We start from the raw sequence: 22059 nt of genomic DNA, 5'->3' as shown, positions 1-22059 counted from the left end.
CAATGCAGAACAACAAACATTTATTAAGAAACTGACTATTATGTAGTAGGCTGAAAAAAAAAAAACACAACAAAAATAACAAGAAAAATCCCAATACTCTTACCCTCAGGGAGCTTACAGACAATCCAAAAATAACTGTTAATCATTTGCCACCAATGCTATCGAACAGGGAAGAGCCCTGAAGGTTTTAGCATCACCTAGACCAACAGTCCTATTCCAGACCAGTTCTTACAACCATCAACTGGGGACACCCCTCTTATAGAAAAGGGACAAATGTTTTCCACCAACTGTCATTCACAGAGAAGTCAAATGAACTTCGTTGGAGATATAAAGCATCTTGAGGAAAAGATAGGAAACAGTCAATCCTAGGCAGGTCAATTCACCATCACTACCATCTAGATCACCATCTCCTCTCCAACCCTGATGCAAACAGCTCAGGACCTTGAACCCAAGAGTCTTGGGAAGAGCAATATTCCTAGTTCAATATCAGAAACTGTTATGGTTTGATCACTGGAAATGATTCTAAACCAGAGACATAATAAACTACTTTACTGTCTCATCCTAAGGACTTGCCACTTTATTTGTAGCTAAAATCTTCACTATATGTTTTCCCCTAATTAGAATATGAGATCCTTGAAAGTAGGACCTGTCTTTCTTTTCCTAGTACTTAGTTTAGCATTAAAAAGCACTAAATAAATGTTTTTATTATTTCATTTCAAAGAGGAGATTTAATATCCATAATCTGTTTTGGGTATGTGTATGTATTGTATTTGTGCATGTTTAAGAGGAGGGGGATTTATACATAAATTATTATGCTGCATAGTAATATTTTATTAAGTGGCACAAATGTCAGTGACATAAATGATTCCAGTAGATGGTGATACTTTCTAATTGCATTGTGATAAGAGAGAGGGGGAGGCAGAATCTAAGGTTTTTTCATAGAAAGAGTGGAAATAGAAATGTACCTTGAAGACAGAGGAGTTCATCTGCCTGACTCAACATTTAATATACATTTGTTGAAGAAGGCATCTAATCCAGACAAGTCAGGATGGCAATGATGATTGTGGTGATGATTCCTACAAAGGAATAGAGATAGAAGAAAGAAGGATCAAACTAACAAATGGTGATGGTTAATTTTACTAGTAAAAACTACATGGAGGGCAATAACATGAAATTGAGCAAGTAATGTAGAACTAAATTGTGGAGTCTAAAATGATGATATTCAAGAGGGAATGGGAGACAGAGAAAGTTTTTGATCACAGGAGTAAAATGATCACATCTGGACATTAAGGAGATTATTTTGGCAGCTGGGTGAAATATGAATTGTAAAGGCAAGAAATCAGGGGACAGAGATCAGTTAGGAGGTTTCTACAACAGACTAGTTGAGAGGTAATGATTACACCAATCAGCATTGGTACTGGGAGTCAAAAGGAGGAGACAGATGTGAGAGATAGCATGGAGGTAGAATCTAGAAAGAAAAATTATCTTAGGATGCCAGTCAAATGTATTTAGATGAATACATCAATTAGAATAATTGAGCTGTGTGATCATAAGGGACTACACTGTGAAGTTGCCACAGGGCACATAGAAGCATTACAAATTACATGACAAAAGTCTAAGAAATCCAGTGGGCACCTGTCTGGCCCACTCCTTCCAAACACTTTTTTTGACAAACACTAGGAGGACATCTGTCTTCCCCAAGAACAAAATGAAGCAGCTATGGTTGAGTTGTCCCTTTGAAACAGGAGCAAATTCCCATCTGCTTATTTATTCAGCCTCCGCTGGATTATAGCTTTGTGTATCTATATTAGAGGTGTGTGGGAGTATGCATTTATCTATGTGGGATATCTGGGTATATTTCCTGTAGGTTGCTAGAAGGGTGAGAGTGGGTGTGAGAGGTGGTGGTGGAGAGTGTGTATGTGCCAGAGCATGTGTACGCATTATATGTCAGTAGCTTATTATTTCAGCTCCATTACCACTAATGGATAAACAGCTGAATGGAAAGCAAGGGAGGGGAAGGATGAGATTTTAATTCTGCTAGGGAGAACATGGGGTCCTCATCTAGGACAGATGAGAAAGCTAATTAAATGTACTTCCTTTATCCCTTTTTCCCCCTGCTGTCTGTTCCCTTTTCTTTCCTTTCTCAATACTCTCCTCACCTATATACACAACAGACTTCAAGTAAAGATGTAATATTCACATGTACCTGCAAATGAATTTCTAGTGCCTCAGCTACTGGCTGATGGTAATTTAAGAACTTTGGGAAGCTGTGTTAACCACCAGGTAATTAAGGTTTTGCAGAAGGAGTAATATGTGAAATTAAAACTAGGCTGCCTGAAATGCCAAAGCATCTTAGATTCAGGGAAATCAGACTTTCAAGATAGAACATTATTCAGAGGTCCTTCAGTTCAACATCCTCCATTTACAAATGAGGAAAATGAGGCTCAAAGTCAAGTCAGCAAGCATTTATCAGGTGCCTACTATGTTCTAACACTGTTTCTCCAAAGACATACTCCAAAGACATAGTGTCTTTCCAGGGAGCTATCCTTTGGAAGCACTGGTTGACAGTTCTTCTCTTCAAAACAAATAAACAAACAAAACCTCCTAAGGTTTTGAGAAATATTCTCTGAGTATATAATGGCCATATAGAATTTTGCTGTTTCTAAGGAAAGCATTTTATTCAATTTTGCCATTAAAGAAATATAAATGAGAAAAATAAAGGCATACATACATTCATATATTTATAAATATACACATAGAGACACACATGCACAAAAACCAGTAGTTTGTTTTTACCCACCCTGAATAATCCTTTGCCTTCTGACAAAATAGAAATAGAAAAATATAATTTTACTGCTTGCTGTATCTGTAGTTCACTTTAGGAGGATTTTCTAAAATTTTTACTATAACCAGGACTAGAGAACTCGAAGAAATGTAAATAGAAGACTGCTATGATCCTAGAATTTTACAGTCTGCCCATTATTGTCTCTGTTTTACACACACACACACACACACACACACACACACACAAACACTGTTTCATACTTTAATTACTATCTAATTTTTAAAACATCTTTTGAAAACAATGTTTTTAAAATCAGCTCTGGATTGAGAATACTTAACATATTAATTATTTCATAGATGATTTTTTTGTCCTTCTTATTAGGGTTAGGCCATAAGATCCTCAATGCCAGAGCTCAGATTTTATTTCTTTAATAATAATTACTACAGCAATAACAATTACAGCAAAAAAAAACAAACACTGTTTACATAACATCTTAAGATTTGAAAAGGCTTTACACGTTATCTCATTTGATCTTTTATTCATTTCTATCATAATAATGATGTCATAAAAATAAATGTTATAGTGAGTTTTTTTTTATATCCTTATTTAACAGATGAAGAAACTGAGATAAAAAGATATATGATTTACTTAAGGTTATCCAGATATTATGTTACAAATAAGTCTTTTCACAACAATGTTTTTTTTTCTAATACACAATTTTTGGCAAGTTTAGTGTGGCCCATATAATATGAGAATGAAAAAAATAGATTGTTATTAATTTCAATTCTAAAATTAACATCCAAATGTGGTTCATGTTAGAAAAGATGAACAATAAAACTCACTCATATTTAGTACTAACTTTTCCAGATTTTACTATTACTAGAGATTTCCATTTTGAGATGTCTCCAATCTGTCTCCTGTCTTACTGGTTCATACATAGTTGTTTGCATGTTACCTCACCAATAACTTGAGCTGTTTTTGTCTTTCCCTTGTATCCCCAGCACTGAGAACAGTGTCTAGAACTCTATAAATGCTTGTTGAATTGACTTGATGTATAGCTGGTCCATGCCAATGTAATGAAGTGACAATACTACCGAACTTAAATTTTCTTAATATGAAATTGAAAGATAGAACTAGGATGAGAAGGGAAGCAGTCAACTGGGAAAACTTTTTTTGTATCAAATATCTCTGATAAGTGTTTCATGTATAAGACACATATACGTTACAAAATATATGATGTAATCCATGTAAAAACAAACAACTCCCAAAAGAATTACAAACTATTAACAATCATATGAAAGAATGCTTCAAATAACTAATAATGAAACAAGTCCAAATCAAAACAATACTAGATGTAAAGTTTTACACTGCATCAAGCAAACTGGCGTAGATCGCAAAAAGACAGTGTTGGAAAGATCATGAGATTGACACACTAATTCATTGTTGGCAGAGTTGTGAATTGGCACAATCATTCTGGAAAACAACTTGGAACCACACAATAAAGTTATTAAAATGCCCCTATCCTTTGGCCTAGAGTTTCCACTGATAAGTGTTTACTGCAAGACCACTAACAAAAACAGAAGATTCATGTACAACAAAATAGTGATAGCAGCACCATTTGTGGTGGCAAACAACTAGAATCAAATAAAGATGTCCACCTATTGTGGATTGGCTAAAAAGTTATGGTATATGAAAGTAATGTAATGTGATGTTACTAAGAAAGGCTGAAAATGATCATTCATAGAAGCATGAAAAACCTTAGATGAAATAATTTAAAATGAAATAATTAGATTCAAGGAAACAATTACATAAGAAATTCAATAACATAAATGTAAAAAAGCAACTATTGAAAAACAATTGAAAGTGAATTTATCAAAACTTAAGAGAACAAGATTGACTCCCAAGAAGAAATATGAAAAAAAAATTCTTGTACTCCTTTGCAGAGGCAATGGTACATTACATTTAACATCAGATTTTTTTTCTACTATGTTAGAGAGTAATCCTAAATTTTTCTCTTGCATTTTCTTTTTAAATTTTTTTATTATGGGGTAATTCCCTTACAGGAATGAAATAGAGAGATACAGGAAGAAATATTGCAGATAAAAATTTACCAAGAAACAACTCATTGAATTTTTATTTATACAAGATAATAGCAGCAATATGGTAAGGATAGAGTATTGGATTTGGAAGAGAAATCTGTGAAATTAGGATACCAATCCTGACTCTGACCTCACAAGCTATGTGAACACAGGCAACAAATTATAGAGTATTTATGATATGTTTTAGTCTCTTAGTTTAGTCTCTTTAGTTTAGAACTCCCACACCAATAGAAGCTAATGATTGAATAAGACATCAAGAATCAGTCTTTTTAAAAAAATTTAAAAGATGGAAAAAAATTATAAAATGTAAAATACCTCATTGAAAACAACCAAACCTATAGATCCAGGAGAAAAAAAATAAAAATTATTGGACTATCTAAAAGCCATGATCATTTTTTTAAAAGGCCTGGACAAAATCTTTCAAAATATAAAATATAACCTACATCTTCAGAGGAGAATATTGAAGTTGAAAAAAAAGCCTCTCCTACTACAGAATAATGTTACATGGTTACTTGCCAAAAAGGAATTTGTAAGAAAACTTCAAAAACTTTAAAAATCAAATGAGAAAGATTGAGGAAAAACTTTAAAAAAGAAAAATAAAAATAGGAAGATTATGAAAAGAAAGTTAACTAACTGGAAAAGGAGGTGCAGAGTCTTAAAACAGAAAATGACTCCTTGAAAACTAGAACTGAGGAAGGAGAAGCCAGTGAAGCTATAAGAGATTAAGAAATAATACAATAAAATATAAAGAACTATAAAATAGGAGAAAACATAAAACGTCCTATAAGGAAAAAAACAGATTTGGAGAACAGATCAAAAAGAAGAAGCATAAGAATAATTGAGCTACATGAAAGCTATGATCACAAAAAGAATCTTGACAAAGTACCACAAGAAGTAAAGAAAATTGTCCTTAAGTGATAGAACAAGAGGGAAAAAGTAAAAACAGGAAAAAAATTCCATTGATTACCACCTCAAAGATATCCTACAAGGAAACATAAAGGAATATCATTGTTAAATTTCAAAACCACCCAGGATCAAAGAGAAAATTTTACAATCAACAAAAAAGAAGCAATTCAAATATTCTGTAGTTATAATTAGACTTGCACAGAACTTATTAGTGGCTACAAAAAAGACCAAAAGTCTTTTGATAATCAAAAGAATTAGGATTATTATTATATTATATCCAGAAAAATTAAGTATACTATTGAATGAAAAAAGGGCATTCAATGAACTATCAGATTTTAAGGATTTTGTCTTAAACAATCCTGAACTCAATAGAAAACTGATCCTATCAGAGTCAACATCAAAGACTGATTTCAAGGAATTTAATAAAAACTCTAAAAAGCAAATAAAAGGCTATATGAATGAAATTTGAGAGTAAGAACTGATACAGAGGAATTATATGGGAAAGGAAGGTTAGTAATTCCGAAAAACTATTCACATCAGGAATGGGTTCAATAGGGAACTACATACACACACATATATGAATATATATCCATATATATCCACATATATCACACACACACATATATATATGAATATATATCCATATATATCCACATATATCACACACACACACATATATATATATATATATATATATATATATATATATATATATATCATCTTCCACAATCATCTATAAAGAAATAAGGGGGAAAGAATAGGATAAGTTGAAGTACAGATTGTGTAGGTTAATGGGACAGAGACAAGGTGTGTAAAGTAATGGGAAAGAGATAAAGAGGGAGGGAAAGGGTAATGGCAAAAGACAAGGGAGAAATCCATGATTAAATAATAGCAAGGTAAGTTAATGGGTAGAAATGAAGCAGAAGAGTTACTAGAGATAGGAAATAAGAAACATATACAAACATAAAAACAATATTCAGGAATAGAATTTATTAAAACAATGGAAGAATTATTAGAAGTTTTAAAAAGAAGTAGGATTGTTGAAGTAATCAGTCCACCAGACAATCAATATTTATTAAGCATTTACTGTGTTTCAACTACTATGCTAAGTACTAGGGATACAAAAAGAGTAAAAAAAACTTCTCAAGAAGCTCATAATTGAATGGACTAGACAATAAACAAATGTAGAAGCAAGATATATAAAGGATAAATAGAAAATAATTAAAATACTAAAGGTGCTAGAATTAAAAGGACTTGTAGGAGGTAAAGGTGAGAGTAGAAAATATTTCTGGCAGGGGGGATAGCCAGAGAAAATGCCATGCTACTTCATTTTGCATAAATCACCCACACCAACTTATAATTATCTTATATATGCAAAGAGACAATTAAGCATTATTTCAAATCCATAGTCTGAAGTCATTCCTCTCTAACAAAGTTTGTTTAATGAGAAATAAGTTGTACTAATGGGGTAGAGCGTTAGACCTGGTGTTAGGAAGTCTTGATTTCAAATCTAGTCTGATATATTTACCATTAGTGTCAGTTAACACTGGAAAGGTCAGTTAACATTGTTTGTCTCAATTTTCCCATCAGCAAAATGGGAATAATAACAGCATTTATTTCCCAGAGTCATTGTGAAGATAAAAAGGAGATAATATTTATAAGGTGCTTCACAGATTTTGAGGTAGATATATAAATGCTAGATGTCATTATACTGCTAATTTTGCTGTTACAATAATTATGTACTGTTGTTATTGTTATAATTCAACATCTCTCCATAAACTCCAGAAAATTATATGTGTCCTCATTCACTTATTTTGTTCTCTCCTTCCCAAAAGCTAAGTAAAACAAAGAAAAAAGGAAAAAAAAACAGGGAGGATGTTCTAATCATGGTCAGTAAACCTAGTTTATTTATGAGAAGACATGCTATATATTCTGAGGCAAGATTAGATCCACATGGCCAGGTCACCTCTGAAGCCCCTGAATGTATCTAGAAGCCCTCTTCAGTCTTCATCTATTTCATATTTGCTAATTAAAAGAGCTAGTCTTCAAAAACAAGCAGATAAGAGACATTTTTTTTTGGGGGGGGGTATAGGGAAGAGGAAGACAAAACAAAACCAATAGAAACCTTTATCTCACACACAAAATTTAAGGATCTCAGATCTGGAAGGGATTTCAGGACCTTCTAGTCCAATGTATACTTAAACAATAATTCTCTCTACAATAACTTCAATAAGCAACCACCTCAAGCTTTACCTTAAGAACCTCTAGTAAAGAAGAGTCCATTTCACCTAGAAATAGTCATTTCCTTTTTTTTTTTTTTTTGATAGCTACATCATTCAACTTTTATTATTTATTTATTTATTGGGAAATAACAGTTATATGAGCAGTTTGAAGAGGCTTATCCCCTGCACTAACCTGGTTATCAGACTACCAAATTTACCAATGCTCCATTTTGTTTAAGAGCTAGAAAACAACAGTAACAAGAATAATAGAATTATATACACATAACATATCCACATAGTACAATAAACACCAAAAATGTTGGTCCATAGCTGAATTTGTTTGTAATTATATTTCTTATACAAATTTGAAAAATATCCAAAGTTTTTAGATGCCATTTTCTCAGAAGAAATTCTTGATATTGAATAGATAATTCACTTATCAAAGATTTAGCTTTTAAGAATTTATATTTCACACAGAGGAAAAGAAACATAAATCAAAGTCTGATTTTTTTTCTTATATATTTGACAGAACACTACATATTATGTAAATGAAGAGAAATCAACCTTCTCTTTGTCTAAAGTTTGTGTCTTTAAGCTAAATTTTATGGAATCCCAGTGTTCCATGAACAACTTTGACAGCTTTCTTGAATAAGAGTTGTCATAACAAAAATATTTAATTTGCTTCTTTGGCTCCAAGCCTTGAAGAAATGTTAAACAAACTTTCATATTAGGTCATGAAAAACAATAATAATAATAGTTGACTCCATAACCTTAAATAATGGAATAATGAACAGAGTGACAGAATTTTAGAATTAGAAGGAATCTTAAAAGTTATCTTTCCATTAAAAAAAAAAGTAAATTGAAAATCAAGAATTATGTGACTTGTTCAAACAATTGATATGTAATAAAACTGAGACAGTGCAACTTAAGAAAAATTTATTAAATCTTTTGAATGAATTTGTTATTGTTGTCATTGTCATCAGTATTGCTGTTGTCAAGTCATTCTTCAGTTCTGTCCTACTTTTTGTGAATTCATTTGGAGTTTTCTTGGAGTGACTTGCCATTTCCTTTTGCAGTACATTTTACAGATGAAGGAAACTAAAGCACATAGGGGTTAAATGATTTTCTCAGAGTCATACAGGTAGTAAAAGTCTGAGGCCAGATTTGCACTCTTAAAGGTGAGTCATCTTGACTCCAGGCCAGGATCTCTATCCACTATGCTACCTAGCAGCCCCTAGTTTTAATGGATTACTCTCTATATATTGCTCTATATGTCTATTCTTCCATGGCAGGACTGCTACCCAGGGGAAAAGTAATGCACCATTTTGAACAAATTCTCAGAACTTCTGATGTGGTTTCTCATATTCCTAGTCCAAAGAATTTTCCTACCAGTTCTGCCTTACCCTCAGGTGAAAAGGCTAGTTGCACTGAGAATCTGAATGCTAACAACTCTGCTGCAAAGAAAATGTTTTTTGTTGCTGGGTAAAAATAACTAATTCTCCAAGGACAGCCCATGCATATGCAACTAATGCAGTATCAGTCCATTCTTTTTATGTATGTCTTGTCTCTCTCATCAGACTGAAAATCCTTGAGATAAAGATCAACAGAGCCCTTACAAGTTTGTGTCTTCCACATCTAGACAGAAATACACAAAACTACAATATTTAAAGGACCTATGATTTCTTCCGTAAGTGAACTCTCTCTAGATGAAAACCCAACTCTACCCTAATAAACTATAAGATATGTATGTTGTTGTTCATTCGTTTCAGTAAAAACTGAATTTTCAAATTTTCTTCACCCCATTTGTGGTTTTCTCAGCATATATTCTGGAAAAATAGCCATATACAGATAAAAAAACTGAGACAAAAAGTGATTGGGTGTCCAGTATCATACAGTTAGTTAAGTGTCTTATAGGACAGATTTATACTTATATAGATGAGTTTTTCTGATACTAGGACTGGCATCTATGCACTATGGCACCACTTAGTTGCCCTTGTAGTCATGGTTACTACTTCCCAATCTAGGGATCATTCCACCACAATATAATTGTCTGCCTTTCATTTCACATCAATTATATATTGTATTAATAATATATTTTAGATAATTTTGCTTTCAGCATATTGTTTTACTTATATGAACTTATAAACATTTAATAACTAACCAAGTTTAAAGTGTAAAAATCTAATGATTTTAGTAGTCAATTATTCTTAGGTAGTAAACTACAGTGATTATATCAGTGATGAATACAGTAGATAGAAGTCACAAAATTTAAACCTAGAAAAGATCTTAAAGATCATTTAATCTAAATTGCCCATTTAGATATAATGAAATTAAAACCAATGGATATGGAGCAACTCCCAAGTTTACATGAACAATAAGTAGCATAATCAGGATTCAAAAAGCTGTCCTTTGACTCTCAATGTATTTCCCACTACACTACTTTACCTATGTTAAGAAACAGGATTAATAGCTAGGTAAAGACTGCATAGAAAGGGAAAACTCTGGGTCAAATATACATTAATTATATTTGTGAATTCCTAAGCTTATAGATATTTGGGAAAAAATCTATAACATGACTAGGATTTTCAAAAAATGACTAGAGTATTTGACCTTAGGAAGACAATGTGTGTGTGTGTGTGTGTGTGTGTGTGTGAAAGAGAGACACAGAGAGACACAGAAATACAGACAGAGACAGAGAGGCAGAAAAAGACAGAGACACACAGAGAGACAGACAAAGAGAGAGTGTTAAAAGAGAGAAGATAGGTAATAATTTATTTGTTTTTTTTTTTACTTTCAAACCCTCTTCCCTTTTATTTTTTTCTTCATTCCAGCCTATTCAAACAGTAAAGTGATAGAAATATGGTAAAGAATATAGTTTAATTTTAAGAGATATGGTTCTCTGGAAACCTGCTTTTGTTCAGTCCTGTATTTCTCATGATTGTTCATGCACATCATCTGTATCTCTCTGATGCCAAAACAAGGGGTTAACTTTTTTTTTAATTACACCATATCCTTCTTTTATCTTGACAGTGCCAATTATTCAGAAAGCATTATATACTACGATGTCAGATGTCAAGCTGAAAAGGACATTAGAGGCTACCTATCCAACCCTCTCATTTTTCAAGTGAGAATACTGAGGATCAGAAAAGTGATGTGTCTGTCCTAATGTCAAATAAGGAATAAAATCTTCTGATTCCAAATTCAGCATCCTTTCCACTGTATCACGCTGCCTCTCTATGTGTCCAATATAAATAAGCTAAACATGATAGATACAACATTGTTTAGCGTGGCTGTTTTACTTTTTTTTTCATGAAAAACACTTGGAGTCATGCCAGGACAGTGTAATGGAGTTAATTCAAATACTAAGAAAAAACAAAAATTGATTGACTTTGTTACCTGAAAAAATTACCACAAATGTATTTGCAAATGAATGATTCATTGTCAAACTATGACACATGCATTAGCCATATGTGAGGATTTGGGCAAAGGATTATCACTAATATACAGCATATTTTCCTATTTTAGGTAGAATTAGACTTTAAGTTGAGAAATTAATTCATTTCCTCTCAGGAGTTCACTTGAAGATTTTTTTTTCTTACTCTCTTTCCTTTTTTATTTTTTATTTTATTTTGTAATAAAAGGGCTCTGCATAAGCTGTCATTGTCAAGATTTATGGCCATAGTTAGCTTGGATAACACTTAAGCTTGGATAAATTCTTTTCTATCACTCCATTGTATGTGGCAATTAGATGCTTAGGGTTTAATCCTCATTTTATTCCATCTATATGGAACATATCTCTACCCCACTGAGTTACTTCAAGGGTACTGTTTCTCCTTTAATAATAATCTTTATGTCTATCAGCTCTATAGAAATACTGAGGGTAATTTGAATTTGTCTGTTGGTTATGAGAAAGTTAAATTGCCAGATGTTGAAATAGGTTGTTTGTACTTATATTATCTTTTTTTCCCTAAATTTCAGTTTCTTATCATCCATTTCTGCTATCCACTCATAATAGGTGAACAAGGAGTATGCCTCAGAGGCTTAAGTTCTAATCTCCAAAGGTAGCTAACTGACTTTTTCCCCCAGGAAGCTTTCCTTAACTTTTCAAAGATAGTTTCTGGATCCTGTTAAGACTCGATATCAATGATATATTTTCTCTGCATGCTATATACCTGTCATGACCAAAGACTAAATATAGGATAATATCAACAGCAGGGAAAGAATGATTAATAGACTCATTAACAAGGGAGCCTGGGGTAAACATCTATTTGTCAGCACTAATCATCTGTTTATTTAGAGGATCTTCTGCCTTCATTAGAGTCATTAGTGCCTGCTAACAAGTGAAAAAGTACTTAAATTTCCACAAATGTATGAATTTAATGTTTTGAATGTTGACTAAGACTTAGTTAATAATTTCATAAAATGAAAGCTGTAATGAAGGCATAAAGTTTTACTTAAATTAACAAATTACTGCCTTTCCCAATAAAAGTACAGATACAGTCCTGTTTCATTAATGTATTAATTATTCTTATGTGATACGGATTCTACTGTGCAATGTATATAGCTAATATGTGTCTACTTAGCCTCGCTGAGTGGTTTACATTAATTTGACTACAAATAATCTGAAAAAAGAGACTATATTTCTGTCCTTTGCTCTTATTCCAAAGAGATAGTAGGTAAAGCCAGCATGGTACAGTGAAAAAAAATCTTTAGATTGAAGTCAGAGAATCTATGTTCAAATCCCAGCTCAACCCCTTACATCTGTGTGACCTTAAGCAATTCACTCAATCAATGAAGAGGACCTTAAGATATTTTTATTTAAAAATGAAGTATTTGTGCTAGAAGACTTCGGAGGATAACTTTATATGGAAAAAATTAGCCTTAAACCATATTGCAGAGTCAGGGTATGATGAAGGAAAAATGGATAGGTTACTGACCCTATCTCAGACAAATATGACTAAGAACTCTGTATCTAGATAGCAGTTCATGTGAAAATGACTTTGAGGTTTTAGTGGACTGCAAGATCAATATGAACCAAATGTATAAGGTGGCAATACCAAGAGATGATTTAAAGTTTCATTCCAAAAAAACAGTGTTTAGATTCAGGGAGGTGATTATCATACTACATTGTGCCCTGGTTAAAATACATCTGCTTTATTATGTTTAGTCCTCAGTGCCATATTTTAGGAAAGACAATGGCTTGCCACATATACAGAGGAAGATGACTTGCCTAGTGAGGAGACCTGAAATTATTTCAGTGTCATAGAAAAATAAGGTGGGTAAACTGAAGACTTAAAACTTAGAAATGAGGAGATTTGGGAAGAAAGTATAAAATCTGTATATATTTGAAGTATTTAATTAGGTGGATTAAAAGAATATTGATTACTAATATATACTTATTCTCTCTTTATGAGGGCATACATATACAAACCAAGGTCATGCCCAATAAAGGCATTAATGGAAAACATGCTGGTTTCTGAAGCAATAATTAACAATGAATCACAACCTGATAGTCCTGTAATTAACAGAGATATAAGGAATTTAAACCCCATTTCCTTACTTTTGCTGATTCTGAATAAGCATTTGACTCTGTAAAAATAAAATGTTATTTTATAAACAAGGTGTCTCCCATTTATTATTCAAGATCATTCGGGAAACTTTGAAAGATATAACAGAAATAATACTGTCTAATAACTCTCTGATAATAAGCAGAGCATAAAAGAGAGAAATGCATACTTGTCAAACATAGTCACCACTGTGTGGGAAGAGAGTCAATATAGAGTTCAAGTTAAGGAGAGGTTATTGTTGGCTGTTCTTTGGATTTAAGTAAGGGAGTGCTATGCAATGTCATCAGCTTCACTTTCTCCTCAAGAGCCATCTGAATACACTGCAAGGTACAGATCAAGACTGGAGATGGCCCTGGATGCAGTGGGAGACCTTGGCCTTTTGAAGTTAGTGTCTTTAATTTAAAGTCTATAATTTGCCCAATCAGCGATTAAGACTAGGAAAAAATAAGGCAGAGAATGGCTGGTTTATCTACTCCAAAGAAAAAAAAAGTGCATATGTTTTTACACACATGTATATGTGTATATATGTATATGCATAATATATGTGTATATGTGTGTATCTATACACACGTGTGTATGTAAATCTGTGAGAGGAAGACCCTCAGGGTTTCTGACCAAAACAGAAGTAGTTGCTATTTACATTCAATCAGAGCTAACCAAGGCCCAAACCATGACCAAGTAGAACTTGACCTATTAGTCAGTGAATGAGATCTGCAGTAATTTGGGTTGAAGACATCAGTTTGAGAGAAATTTTCACTACATAGTAAAATCTTCCCAAAGATCCTGTTCTTCCATTATACTAAGCTGATTGCATCAATCCCTAAGACAGCACAGAACCTCCTGGTAATGATCTCTGATTACATGAAGGATTTCAGCTTGTCCATCCATGCAAGGAAGACCAAATGGATGAATAATATTTATTGTTCACATTTCAACACGTATTCATATAGATACCCTCTAAGTTTGTCTGACAGAGTGTAGATCTGGGGCAGATGGTAAAGATGAACAATAAAGTGAATCTAAAATTGAAAAGAAGAAGGAGAGCACAGTGGATTGCTTTGGGGAAACTGCAAAGCTCTTTTATTGACCTTACATTTACCAGAAAAGTAAAAGGTAATAATGCTAACCAACAGGCTTGAATGGTTCAGAGTCCTAAGGCTTAACTAAGCCTTTATTGTGGCTTCCCAGAGCACAAGAAGTCAATAACCTTTCAATTTAATAGATGTACCATTGCCTTATGAGTTAATACATCCTGCTGCCCAGATCAATTTATGTATGGAGATTAGGATAGTTGTATCCTCCTAAAGTAGTGTGCTCTTCTATCCATGTTAGGGTTTTTAAAAAAGCTTCTTTTGTTAATGCTTAAAAAGACTACATGCATCTCACTTTATTCCAAACTGCATTGATTCAAGTCTGAACTACAACAGTTCCTAGGCCTCAGTTTCCCAGTGAACATGAAGGAATGGGGCCATATAATCTGAAAATTCTCCTTCATATATAAAATTCTATGAAATGATGCATTTGTTTCCTTTCCTGGTTTTTTCTTTTCTTATCTTAACTTCTCAATTTCTTTTTTATACCCCAATTCCTATAAGACTCTTTTGGGCTTCATTCTCCCCTCTCCCTTTATTTATTATAAAAGTCAATCGTTATGATCTTTCATTTGAACTATCATGAATGAAAAATATAATTCTCCACTAAAAATGAACTAATAACATGGATAAACACCCACTCCTTGCTTTGAACAGTAGACACCAAGAGCCTGACAAGCAGTTTCCTGGAACAGTCTAGTGCTGAAAGGTTGAGCACATATCAAATAAAAACAAGAATAACATCTGGATGGTAGCAGAGAACAACAAAACATAGCATTAGAGTAAGTGGATGCATTAGTTACATTCAAGGGAAATTTCCAGAAAATAGGCCTATGCTTTTAGCAAATATCTATTCTCTAATTCTACCCAGAACAAAAAATAGGTAAAAGCCTGGCTTTTTCAGGACAGCTATAAAATCAAATTTTAAGAATATGCTTTTTAATAGAGAATTGTGTTGTCAAGATTAAGTTTGGATTAATTTTTTTTATTATTTCCTTGATTTTCCTTAAAACTTATGTGGTAGAATTCAAATAGGAAGGCTTAGATATGATGCTTCAAGAGTTTTTCTATTTTGTTGAGATAAGAAAGACCTTTTGTAAAGTATGAAAAATGATGCATTTATAAATATATATTACCCAAAGATAACTTATTTTCTAGGTCCCAATGTGCAATGATCCAATTCAAAAATCATTTAAGCACAGTGAAAAAGACTTTGGGCCAGAAACTGAGGAGATTCAAGTTCCTATAAAAATGATATGACTTTATACAAGTAATTTTACCTCACTGTTTTCTATTTATAAAATGGACTTAATGATCTCAAAGTTGCTTTCTACCAATAAGAGTCAATGATTTGAAAAGAAATTTACTGTTGGTTTTCCTCCAAATTTTGAAATCAATTTAAGAGCAAGCTATTGAGTCAGATCATTTCCTCAATGAAAACTTTGGTATTTATCTATAACATGGGATGACTAGTCATACTATAAGTACCTTGAACCAATCACCATGGGTTTGTGAACCTTCTCTCACACTTTCTGGTCTAGTTTCCCAAAAAAAGATTATGATCACATGGGGACACACATTCCCAGGTTTCTAGGTACTAACATTGTGTGAAAATATATTTTCCCCTACCCACCACTGTGGACTTTAAGCCCAAACTGATGGGCTTTCATTTCTTTTTAAGGGAAGGGGTATTTTATCAGGAGGTAATTAGTAAATTCTATTTTAATTTTGCCTTCTGTTTCTAAGAAATTTGAGCATTTTTAATGCACGATTTCTTGAACTAAAGCAACTAAGTTTTTTTTTTCCCCATCATGATTTCCAAGTAGTTTAGTAATTCTTAGAGTATCTCTTGAACTAATTTCTAGGTCATTTGTTTCTTATACTATATACATTCTTTATTTTTTTTCTTGGTTAAAAATCTTTTTTTTTGTTTTGATTTTTCATTCTATTTCATGGAATATCTATTCTGTTTTGCCTATTTTAATTTTAAAAGTTTGATTCTTGGGTACGTGTAATCACTATCTTTTCCAAGGTACTAATTATGCTTGCCATTTATTTCCTCCCTCTATTTTATACTTTATTTCTTACATCATTTATTTCAGGTAAATGGCCAAACCGTTCTGATGGCCAAAACATTTTTCCCTTTAGATTTATTTGGATTACTATGGATTAATCTTCTTATGGATTTATCCCATGGGCATCTTTCATTGTGAGATATTTCTTCATCATGTTTAACATTTTTTGTTTGTTTGCTCATATCCCCAACTTCAATTTCTGGATTGGGAATTTATGCCTAGGGTCAGATACCACTCATCCCTACTTAATCCTGAGTTCAGTGGTTAAAACTAGGCTCTTATCTTCTGCAGGAATTATCTGGCCCTGACTCACACTATAAGTTTAGAGGCTTCTTGGATTCTGGAGTGGGCATAAGCTCTCCATCTTCTGGGTTGAGCACAAGTTTCTTGGATGCTGTTCTAGCCCCATGTCCTGCCTCATATGGAGATGAGACCACTGGTTTGTTCCTTGTAGCACTGTCCTCTGGCCTAGGCTTTTTACCTACTATGAATTGTGATTCACTCTATCTTCCACCTGCTCTAACTCATCTCTGTTGCTTACTTCCATAGGATCCTGGAGGTCTTTTTTGTGCAGTTCTAGACTATTGATGCTCATTACTTTTTTTCTCCTTATAATTATTATTTTTTCCTAAGTTGTTACTTTTTTATGGGTTTTATGTGGAAGTAGGGGATGGAGTTGAACTCTTCTAGGTCCTAATGTGGGTCTATCTTTCTGCAATCCAATATGCTTCTGTTTATATAAATGATATTTTTATATCTTAAATATAACTATTTGATTAGCAACAAGTGAAGAGAAATCATATTGTGGGTACTCATAAATTATAACAAGTTCAGGATTTATAAAATAAATCAATATTTTCACAAGGACTTGGCTCACACTCTCCCACCAATGTATTCATTATCTGTGAGGAAGAGTGAACATGTTTACACAAATTTTCTAGCATGAGAGAGGGAATATAAATGAGGGAGATAGATGTGCTCAGAATAACACAAAACTCTGAATTGAAGGTTTTTATGTCATTTCTGTCTAAGGAATTGTCTATTAAGGTTCCTGGATGAATGTAGCTTCTGTATAGAACAGATGTTTCTACTTCTAAGTTGGGTTGATCCATGTTGTGCTTGACTAACACCTCATTGGAATGATGTTTCAGCCAAACTTGTTAATTCACTAGGTGACTTCTCTGATTCTTTGCTTGCAATGTGTTCCTCTGTTCAGTTTGACTTGCAGTTGTTACTCAACAACCATTATATATTCATCAGTTCCAGTTTTAAGCTTAGCTGATTCAGTTCTGAAATCTATCCTTTCACCTCTATTTCTCTCCTTATTTTTCTGATTAGACTCTGGGTCCTCTCTGCAATTAACCTTCTAACTTATAGCTACTCATTAGATTCTCATCTTCTGCCTATAATAAAAAAAATCATTTTTGTTCTATATCATACAATAATTCTGATATCCCTATTGTTCTGGAATTCTACCAATATTCACGTTCAAAAAAGGATCAATAGCTATTTCAACATTTTCTTAGGAACTTTCCCTCAGAACTCTGAGCAGATAATTCAGCAATTTTTCTTTATGTAGAGAAGCAAAATAAAAGAATGATTATTATATTTGTTACTTGGACATTTTCACTTGTGTTTAAATCTGAGACCCTATTTGAGATTTTCTTGACAAAGATAGGGGAGTGATTTGTCATTTCCTTTTTCAGCTTATTTTACAGATGAAGAGCTGAGGCAAACAGGATTAAATGACTTTCCCAGGGAAATTTTCGTAAATATCTGAAGTCACATTTAACTCAGGAAGATGTGTCTTCCTGAGTCTGAGTCGCTCTATTTATGATTTGACTTCATAGACCAAAGGAACAGTATACTATATTTACCCACTAAATATGTATAAAGTTTTTATTCTTCCTGGATATGGCACTGTTTCCTACAATGTGATAATATAAATTGGCTCAAGCTACAGTTTTAATTTCCAGATACCAAGTCATTTGAAATAAAATCACTTTAACAGTGCAAACATTGACTACATGTTTGCAAAATGGATTTTTCTTTGCTTTCCCATTGGAGAAAAACAAGTAAGAAGAAAATAAGTCAGCTCTAATTTGAAAATAAAATTTAATTAAAAATCAATGCAAGCAAAGTAAAACATTCTTTTGGCATTGCACAAAAGTTTAGTGATTTAATTTTTGGTTTAATAAAGTTTAGATTTGTATATTTTCAAAATAATTGCTCTCTATAAAGTCACAGTATTGTAGGATCATAAACAAAATCAGTGGGACCTCAGAAGCTGTCTACTCCTTTCATTTTACAAATAAGGAAACTAGGAACCCAAAAGATTAATTGACTTGTCAAGGATATACTGGTACTAGATATCAGAAAAAAAAAACTTGAATCTAAGTTCTTTGCCTTCAAAACTAGTGTTCTTTAAAGATATTAGGTTTCCCTTGAGATAGAGAGAGTAGAGAGCCTGTTTTCATACTCCCTTCTTTGAAAATGTCTTTAAAAGTATAAAATCCCACTGAGGAAAAAAAAATTAGGTTTCAACATAGTATGTGAGAGCACATTAATTCCCAGAAGGAAGAATGCTCATAAGAAACAAAGAATTCTCCTATGAGCAATCAGAATTCTTTGAAATTATAGCAAATAAACAATTTTACTCCAGTTATGATACTTATGAGAAAATATATAAGTAAAGCGCTTTGTGAATTTTAAAGCATTGGGTAACATTTGCTGATTTCCATCAGATAGTCACAATTCTTGGTATACATTGAGATTCTTTATATGTCAGAAACTAATAAAAATATAGATTCTTTCTAGATTTTAGATTTTTAAAGCTTGAAGCTAATGTAACACTTCACATCAGATAACAACATTGAAGTCATCTATCATTTTGTGCAGGATGGTGGTTTCTTTTAATAACTATTTGCATAAAAGCTAATTTCATCCATGCTGATAATTAACAACTTAGCAGAATTCTTTAGACTTGGGACACTGTAGCAAGAAGCTAATAAATAAAATGGAAATATTCCGGAATTTATTTCTAGTAAGAAACTCATTTTGCTTTTATTTTTTTAAAATAGGTATTCTACTAAAAGTCAGAAGTATCACATCTGTTGCATATCTCCAAATGGATATTAGATTCAGGTATTCAACAGTACTGATACTGGAATTTGGGATTAGATTCCATTATTTTTCAGTTCCAATGCTGGAATTTGGAAATTGGTCACCCAACATCTGCACATTTCACATCTGCAACTATTCCACAAGAGAATTACCCTTTACATACATAAGTATCTATGTGGTAATAACTGTGAAACTTAACACAAAAAGCCGGCTATAGAATGTGATTTCTCTCTTGTTTGTATAAGGTTATTGGTGAAGCTATGACTGATGAAAATGTGCTAAAGATTTCATTTTCAGATGCCTTCTAACCTAGGACTCAATCCCTGAATAATCTGATAGCTGGGTCCTATTTTCCTAGTCTTATAACAGTGTCCTGACCACTGGTGCAAGGAAAATGAGTCTAGCCTTTTAAGCCTCTAGGAGGTTAAAATTATTTTTGCAAACCTCTGCTTGTCATTGTGTATGTATGGTAAGGGCAGAGATTTCAGTTGGGTTCTCAGCGGGGCAAGATACTGGGATTGGTGGTCACAGATGACAGTTCACTTCAGGCTAATCTATATATTCGTGTCTGAGAATGTATTACTAAACCCCTACAAGAATAGCAGTAGCTAGACCAACAAGGGGAAATCTAATACACTTATGTATATTTTTTACTGAGAAATAGAAGCTAATATGCAATTCTCAAATGAAGCTTTCCTTACGCAAGTGTTTCAATTACCTTGTTGCATATTTGATGCCATCTGGAGCACTACACTGGGGAACAAGCTCAGGACTGAGAAGCAGCAACTTTATAAGGAAAAATTTCTAAGTTGAAATCATGAACCGAAACGTGTTTACCACCAAAACTCCTACTTTACATCACTCTGTCAACATGAAGCATAATTAATTCGAGTCATAGGTGTCTTTTTTCACTGAGTTATTTTCTGTTTATTTGTTTGCACAGAAAGTTGGTTGCTATCCACATACATTTCAAATCATTTCAGTTTATTAAAAGAAGTGTTCCCATCTTTGACCATAATCTAAGCAAAAATGATATTACCAGATGTGTTCAGAGAAGCAGTGGAGAAGAAATGTTATCAGTTTTAGTCAGGAAGATAGAAATTTATATTGTACTTCGGATATGAACTATATCCATGAGTAAATCATATCTCCTCTATGAGGTTCAATTTCCTCATCTCAAAAGAAGAGATAATACCCAAAATATTTACCTCATAAGACTGTTGTAAGGATCACAAACGAATACATAAAGTCTTTTTCAAAACTTAAAATAATACATAAATGTTCATTATTATTTATAACAAAATTCTTGTCTTTCACTATCCTTTCATTGTGTGGGATCTCATACTTTTCCTTAGCATCATATAGGACCTCCACTTCTTTTTTTTTTCTCATAGGGATGACTTCCTAAGATGGAAAAGGAAATCATATTTCCTCAAAATTCTTTCAAGCCAAGTAAAGAACAGCCTAAAAAGGAGAAAGTCAGGATTGTTCATTAACAATTAGAGATAATCCAAGTGGATTAAATGTGCTGGTTTTTTGAGGAGGCATGTGGATTTCCCTTTTATTGGAGAACTTCAAACAAAAGCTAAATGAGCATTTCTTGGATAGGTTGTAGTGTGGGGGATTCCTTTGTAAGAATGAGCTAGACCAAATCATTGCTGAGGGATAATTTAATTATAAAATTCTGTGATTTCAGAAATCCTTTAATTCTTATAGATTCACCAAGACCCACAAGATAGTTTTTCCACAGGCTGCTGAGAGGTAAAATGTCTTCACTAAAAGAAAAGTAAGATATTTATCTTTGTTATGATTGCCTTTAAGAACAAGTCCAACTAGACTGTTTCAGGAGTCCAGAAACCCCATACCTCTTTCAGTTTCCCCAAAGTGTCTATCCTTTAATGGATAATTGATGTTTGTGGATATTATACTGATGTTTCAACCTCAAGGTATACAGTTAGAACTGTTCCTCATGGATCCACACTTTGTACACACAGCTATAACTTTATCTATGTTTTCCCCTACAATGGCTACATCTTCAGATCTATTTTCTGTTTTTTTTTATTTTATTTTCTGTTGTAACTAAAACACACATGCACATATTAAATTTACTAATGCATTTATTCTCAAACTGTACAATTTTTTTTAAATGTACCGAGTCCTACCTATTACTAGGAACACTATCTAACAGCAT

This window comes from Sarcophilus harrisii, chromosome 6 (genome assembly GCF_902635505.1).
Source record: "Sarcophilus harrisii chromosome 6, mSarHar1.11, whole genome shotgun sequence".
NCBI lineage: Eukaryota > Metazoa > Chordata > Mammalia > Dasyuromorphia > Dasyuridae > Sarcophilus > Sarcophilus harrisii.
This window is presented reverse-complemented; position numbering follows the sequence as displayed.